Source organism: Trichechus manatus, unplaced genomic scaffold (genome assembly GCF_000243295.1).
Source record: "Trichechus manatus latirostris isolate Lorelei unplaced genomic scaffold, TriManLat1.0 scaffold00032, whole genome shotgun sequence".
In the NCBI taxonomy this organism is placed as follows: domain Eukaryota; kingdom Metazoa; phylum Chordata; class Mammalia; order Sirenia; family Trichechidae; genus Trichechus; species Trichechus manatus.
The window spans coordinates 16,305,740-16,313,648 of NW_004443968.1; the positions used below are offsets into that span (position 1 = coordinate 16,305,740).

The following is a 7,909-nucleotide window of genomic DNA, read 5'->3' on the forward strand; positions in this document are numbered from 1 at the left end:
TGGTTCTAAGACCTCAGTGTCATGAAATTTGTCTAACAGCTTGGAATGACTAAGAGTAAAATCTTCTCTTCCTTTCGGCCCTTCTCAAAATTTAGCTGCATTATGGATTTCCTGGAAAATGGGACAAAGCAGCACATGCAAATACAGAATATGTTGCCTCTGAAATCAGAAGAGGGCCAACAAGCAATGCATCAGTCTGTCCCAGATAAGGGGAAATTTTGAAAATGCCCAGAACATGGTTCCTCTAGGAAATTCACTTACGTGATAGTCACCTGGATTTTCACAGAATTTTTTTTGACATACGTATTGCTACTTCTTGATCACCAAGTCAAATTAACATTATGTTCTCTAAAAAACAGCAATTGTAATTGTAACCACCACCAGATTAAATTTATAGTAATCTTTCTCAGTTATCTAGTGATGCTATACCAGAAATACCACAAGTGGACTGTTTTAACAAACAGAAACTTATTTTATCACTGTTTAGAATGTTAGAAATCTGAATTTAGTGTTCTAGCTCTAGGGGAAGGCTTTTTCTATCTGTCGGCTCTGGGGGTCCTTGTCTCTTCAGCTTCTGTTTTCTGGTTGCTTGGAGATCTCCCCGTGGCTTGGCATCTATCTTCCCCCCATCTCTGCCTGTTTAATCCACTACTTTTATATCTTGTAAAAGATTGACTCAAAACACACCATACACTAATCCTGCCTCACTAACATAACAAAGACAACTCATTCCCAAATGGGATTATAACCACAGGCATAGATGCTAGGATTTGGCACAGTGGTTAAGAGCTTAGCTGCTAGCCAAAAGGTTGGCAGTTTGGATCCACCAGCCACTCCTTGGAAACCCTATGGGGTTTGCACAACAAAATTTTTCAAATCTTTAAGCTCTGTTTTTGTTTTATATGGTTCATGTTTAAGTCCATCTCTCTCCTCTTGCATTTTCCTATAAGTGGCAAGGAGAAACCATGCTGCTTCTTTAAGATCTTGCTTAGAAACCTTAGCCAGATACCCAGGTTCATCACTGACAAGGTCTACCTTTCATCAACCATTTGAACATAATGCAAACAAGTTATTTTCCACTGAATAAGAAACATCACCCTTCCTCCAATGTCCAATCACGTGTTCTTCATTTTCTTTTAAAACATGACCAGAAGTACATTTAATGTCCACATTTCTAGCAATATTCTGTTACCGGTGCCATATGTATTCTCTAAGATGATAGACACTTTCTCTACAGCTCTCCTCACTTCCTTCTAAACCCTCACCAGAATTGACTTTGACGTCCATAATTCTACCAATAATCTCTTCAAGGCAATCTAGGCTTTTACTATTAGGTGCCTTAAATCTCTTCCAGCCTGTACCCATTATTCAATTCCAAAACCACTTTCACATTTTAGGTATTTGTTAGAACAGCACCCCTACTTGTTGGTGCCAAATCTTAGCTTAGTTGTCTAGTGCTGCTATAATAGAAATACCAAAAGTGGATGGCTTTAACAAACAAAGATTTATTTTCTCACAGTTTGGGAGGCTAGAAGTCTGAATTCAGGGTGCTGGCCCCAGGGGATGACTTATTTTCTCTGTTGGCTCCGGAGTGATGTCCTTGACTCTTCTGCTACTGTTTTCTGTTTCCTTGGAGCTCTCCGTGTGGCTTGGTATCTATCTTTCCCCATCTCTACTTGCTTAATCTGCTCCTTTTATATCTTCTAAGAGATTGACTCAAGATACACCCTACACTAATCCTGCTTCATAATAAAGACAACCCATTCCCAAATGGGATTATAACCACAGGCATAGAGGTTATACTTGGGGAGGATAGAATTCAATCCATAACAGTAATCCATAGTTATTTTCCAAATGTATTCAGCATTCTTATGTCCAATAGATGGCTAGATTCATGTCTTTCAGGGTGACACTAATTTCTGAGAGTTCCCTAGGGATAATTCTTTTTTTTTGTCACTTTCTTATTTTTGTTGTGGGGGATAGTTCCAGGGGCTTTTATTTGCTCTTTCTTACTTAATAACTTTCATTTTATAGGTAAGATAGACAGTATGGAGATTTTGGCAAGGATCAACCATGTGTCTTCAAATTCTATCTTAAAGAACAGGAAAGATAACTATATCATATGTCAGCAGATGGACTGAGGCCAAAATTCCATTTATCACCTAACTCAGAAGTCCCACCCTGACTGGTAGACTGCAGTGGTGTTTCTTTTTCTCAGTTATAGTAATAACCTAGAGCCTGTTTCTAATATTCACCAAAACGTATTACTATTTCTCTCTCCCCAGTACACAGTCACCCTGGTCAGTGTCTACAGGTCCCTTTGTCCTATACATGTAGAGGAGATTTTGGAAAATAAACCAAAGACAGTGTTTCAAGAATCTTCCTTGAATAAATGTTGTTTCCCATCACTTGAGAATCTGCAAGTCTGTGAACTGTATTGGTTAGATATGGAAACTGAGTAAAGATCGATGATTTTATTTTTCCTGGAAAGATCATCCCCATCTATGGATCCTAGGGTATAGTAAAGAGATGGCTGAGCAGCAGGTTGCATATAATAAATCCATTTCAGCATGTCTATTCATTAAAGTCTTCATGCTCCCTTCTCTACAACAACAGGATCTCTTAATACGGGGTCTACATGGATAGAATACCGGGGATTCCGTGTATATGGATGGGAAAAAATACACTTCGTTTTCAACAACTCTAAAAAATTAACATTAATTTCCATTAGGAATGTAGCAACAAACCACAGTAGTATTAGTAGTACCTGTGAGTGCTGTCACCAATAAAATATTTTATATATTGCCATTTTTTCTGACATTTCAAAATACTGTTTATATACATCATTGCTTTAAAGGCATCATAGTTGGAAACCTGTACGTCCTGGTATTTAATGTGTGAATACTGAAGCACATATATAACCATATCACTTTTTAAAAGTACATGTGTATTCAATACAGTTTCCTCTGTAACCTGTATTTTCATTTATGAATTTGGCAAATTATTTTCTAAAGGGTCTATAAAATTAACCAGATAGCCAAAGGCGTCCATGGCACAAATAAGGTTAAAACTCCTACTTTAATGTATGTCATAAAGGTTTTGATATTTCAGCATTAGTAGTCAAGGATCACCATTCAATCATGCTTTCAATTAACCAAAAAAGCTGCTAGAATCATCCGAGGTGCTCAATCTAACATATTAAAATCTGCCTCTAAGTTAAGCTCACTCACATCAATAATTTCATACATGTATAGCTTCCACATATGTATTTTCCTTGATCTAACACCCTCAGAATCCATTCATTCCCATGCATAGTCTCCATGTCCTTGCCAATTCAAACTGAAGTGACTTTTCAGTCTCTTTGATATATATGTTATGTTCTTGGAAGCAAAACTTTGAGGCATGATAGGATTTAAGTTTCTGTGGGTTTGGAGACACTGAGAGGTGGTTCTTAAATATAATAGGCTTTCCCTTACAAGAAAAACAACAAACTCAGAAACCTGAATGAGGTAGGCAAAGCTACTTTCCTCAGGCAAGAGAAGACCTTAAGCCAGGTATCTAGGGCAAAATAAACCTAAGATCTCTGTCAATAAGAACTCTGATGTACCACTCCTTCTCATCATCCTAGTCATCATCATCATTTTGATTTCCAGAACTGATTCATTTTGCATCTTTCGGAATTATGTGTGTTTGTTGTGGGGGTGGTGGGAGGAATAAAACATCAAAGCTTAATTAATGAAGAAAAGTAGTAGTAAATATCTTGTCTAAGCATCTGTCTGAGAAAAAAAAAAAAAAAAGAGTTCTTGCTACTCTGTGACAGGAAACCCTACTGTTCTAGGCTTTCTGTCTCTGCCATCAATCCTTTACTTTAAATCAGTTAATGTGTTGCGTGTTTCTTCCTGGATTCTTTTTCCTCTTTTATGTTTCCACTCTGTCTTATTGGATGATTCATTGTGCTCTACTTATTGAATTTGTCTACTCATCTTTCTTAAAGTAATGATGCTCAGTGCTTTTATTTATTTTTTTTTAAATTTGTTTTTTAATGAAATAAAATTTAAAAGTCCTGCTTCATTCTTTCTGGTTCCATTCACTCAAATGCATGAATGGATGGTGGAGGTTGCTTCCAGCCTTTTCTCCCACATTTATGCTTTTGGCCCACAATGGAGTTTTGGAGGCAACTTGTACAGCCCATTTTACAAGCCATGTTTTAGACAACCTGGCCTAAGCTATACTAATATTGAGCTTTTGTCAGAAGCTTGCTTTAAGAGAGGGGAAAGCAGGATTATTTGCCTAGCCATCAAGAAAGTTGTTGTTTGTAATTTACCTATTGTTATTTATGTGTCTTTATCAGGCAGAACTCTAAAGGAGAGAAAGTGTTTTGTGTAGATCATAAATCCCTGGACCTCACCCTCAATGATGCACATATAGGAGCCAAGATGAACTACTTTGCAGTGGCTTGGAATTCTTCAAAGTTATCAGAGTAAACTTACAAGAGGATTAAGTGTAATTGGGGATGACTAAAATAAATTAGATAACGTTCAGTGTTTTTTAAGTTAGAATAATTAAATAAAGTACTCAAAATAGCATTATTCTTGAACTACTCCTACAAATATTAAAACAAACAAACAAAAATAATATAGGTTCCACAAATTTTAGAACTTAATGTAAATATATATGATTTATAACAAGGGGAATGTTACCTGCACAAATTACAAAATCAATACCTTTTGAGAAACTTCTGAGAAACTCACTAAGATAAACTGAATTCCGTAAAACAATACTTATCATTCTTGCACACTAAAGTAGACAAAATATGATTACAAAAAATAGAGATAAAAGGAAAAATAGATAACTTTTTGTAGCTCTGAGGGAAAAAGGTAAAACTTGTATAAAGAGAGTGAAAATGCATGAAGGATATGCTATTGTTTAGACAATTTTTCTTTCTGATTATTCAATGTAACATTTAGTAGCAATTGTCAAGTTTTGACTGTGGTTCAATTGGACCATTTTTGTTCTTGTCCAGCTTTGACCATAGGACAACTTTTAGGGAAGCAATAATGGGTTACAATAAAGGGCACATAAATTTTATCAGCATCTGTTATCTTTGCCCTCCAAAATATGCATACTTTCCAAGATGTCATAAAGTAAGACATTTAAAAAAGGAAAAATGATGTATAAAAATTTGACAGTATGTCCTAATTTATTAAACTCCATTCTCACTGTCCTATATTTTAATCCAGTATGTCAAATAGACATCTGTCTTTACTATACTGAGGGGAAATACACTACTGGATTTGTTAATTACATTTCACAATGACAGTCTAAATTAGTCCAATTTGACTGTATGGCCTCTCACCCTCACTTTAAGCATACATAGGTCAGTTCCACTGTTTGATAAATGGATAATATTATTATCAAGTATGGCAATTCATTTTGTTTGTTAAGATTGCCAAAACAATGGATTGACCATACCAGATTATAGACTTTCTCATTAACAGCTGCTACGTTTTAAATTCCAAACACATATGTGTTAAAAATTTTCAAAGCCAGTTAACTTAGATAGTCAAGGAAAAGTCAACCCATTATAGGGAGCTACTCTTTCCCTTACAATATTTAAAGTGCATGCGGATTATTTATCTAAGTAAATACATGTATGTTTCAAATTAATGTTGGTTTCGCTTATTTTCTCAGAGGAAAATCTTCACTTTAATGCTGAGGACATTAGAAACTTTCTTTAAAAGACATAACGATAATTTGAAATAAAATGTCATAGAATTTCACAAAGGAAAATTAGTTCAATTTTTCAACTTTTATTTTTAGTATTGGATTATTATATCTGGAATTTTGTTGTCTTATGTTTTCCATCTGTTACTCTGCTATTTATTGGATATATTTCTCTTGCCATAAGACCTCTCAGACTTAAGCTCTTCATTGATCATTTCTTATTTATCTATAGCTATATATTTTCTGATTATTAATGGATGTTTGCAGCTGTTTCTTCTCATTTTGAGTTGTGTCACTTTAGCAAATGAAGGTCTCAAAAACTTTACTCCATCCACATCATGAAGGTCGACTCTACTTTGAGGAGGCAGCTCTTCCCCAGTCATATTATTTTTATGTACTATTTTAGTGAGGTATTATAATTTTTTTTTTATTGTACTTCAGGTGAAGGCTTACAGAACAAATAGTTTCTCATGAAACAGTAGTACACATACTGTTTTTTGACATTGGTTAACAACCCCACAACATGTTAACCCTCTCCCTTCTTGACTTTTTTTTTTTTTGTTAAAATATACATAGCCAAAGATACACCATTTCAAAAATTCCTACATGCACAGTTCAGTGACATCGACTACGCTCTTCCAATTGTGCTGCTATTCTTACTTTAGATGTAGGCTTACAGAACAAAATAGTTTCTCATTTAACAGTTAGTACACATGTTGCCCTATAACAATGGTTAACAAAAAAATATGGAACGCTTCACAAATTTGCGTGTCATCCTTGCGCAGAAGCCATGCTAATCTTCTCTGTATCATTCCAATTTTAGTGTATGTGCTACTGAAGCGAGCTTCCCCAGTCATATTTTGAGTGCCTTCCAACCTAAGGGGCTTGTCTTTTGGCACTATACTAGACAATGTTCCACTGCTATTCATAAGGTTTTCACTGGCCAATTTTTCAGAAGTAGACTGCCAGGTTCTTCTTCCTCGTCTGTCTTAGTCTGGAAGATCTACTGAAACATGTCCACCATTGGTAACACTGCTGTATTTGAAGTACTGGTGATATAGCTTTCAACATCACAGCAACACACAAGCCACCACAGTATGACAAACTGACAGACATGTGAGGAAAGTGAAGTGTATGAAGTATAAATCTAGGAAAACTGGAAGTCGTCAAAAATGAAATGGACCGTTTAAAGAGCGATATCCTAGAAATTAGTGAGCTGAAATGGACTAGTATTGGCCATTTTGAACAATCATATGGTTTATTATACCCGGAATAACAAATCGAAGAGGAATGGCATCACATTCATTGTCAAAAAGAACATTTCAAGATCTATCCTAAAGTACAATGCTGTCAATGATAGGATAATATCCGTATGCCTACAAGGAAGAACAGTTAACACATCTATTATTCAAATTTATGCCACAACCACTAATGCCAAAGATAAGGAAATTGAAAATTTTTAGCAACTTTTGCAATCTGAAATTTATCAAACATGCAATCAAGATGCATTGATACTTACTAGTGATTGGAATGTGAAAGTTGGAAACTAAGAAGAAGGATTGGTAGTTGGAAAATATGACCTTGGTGATAGCAACAATGCCAGAGATTAAAAGACAGAATTTGGCAAGACCAATGACTTCTTCACTGCAAATACATTTTTCAACAACATAAATGGCAACTATACATGTGGACCTCACCAGAAGGAATATACAGGAATCAAATTGACTACATCTGTGGAAAGAGACAATGGAGAAGCTCAATATCATCAGTCAGGATAGGGCCAGGGGATGACTGTGTAACAGACCATCAATTGCTCATATGCAAGTTCAAGTTGAAGCCGAAGAAAATTAGAGCAAGTCCATGAGAGCCAAAATATGACTTTGAGTAAATTCTGTCTGAATTTAGAGACCATCTCAAAAACAGATTTGATGCATTGAGTATGAATGACCAAGGACTAGAAAAATTGTGGAATGACATCTAGGACACTGCACATGAAGAGAGAAAAAGGTAATTTAAAAGACAGGAAAGAAAGAAGAAGACCAAAATGGATGTTAGAAGAGACTCTGAAAGTTGCTTTTGAGTGTAGAGTTGCCAAAGGGAATGGAAGAAATGATGAAGTAAAAGAACTGAACAGGTGTCAAAGGGTGGCTGGAGAAGAGAAGTAAAGTATTATAATGACGTGTGC

General features: G+C 35.6%; 1 non-coding gene across 1 annotated transcript; it reads right to left on the reverse strand.

The window, feature by feature from the left end:
- Positions 1–6,464: 6,464 nt before the first annotated feature.
- Positions 6,465–6,567, reverse strand: LOC111820293 (U6 spliceosomal RNA). Its single transcript, XR_002823848.1, has one exon. It is a non-coding gene; the product is annotated as a U6 spliceosomal RNA (small nuclear RNA).
- Between the last annotated feature and the right edge of the window lie 1,342 nt (positions 6,568–7,909).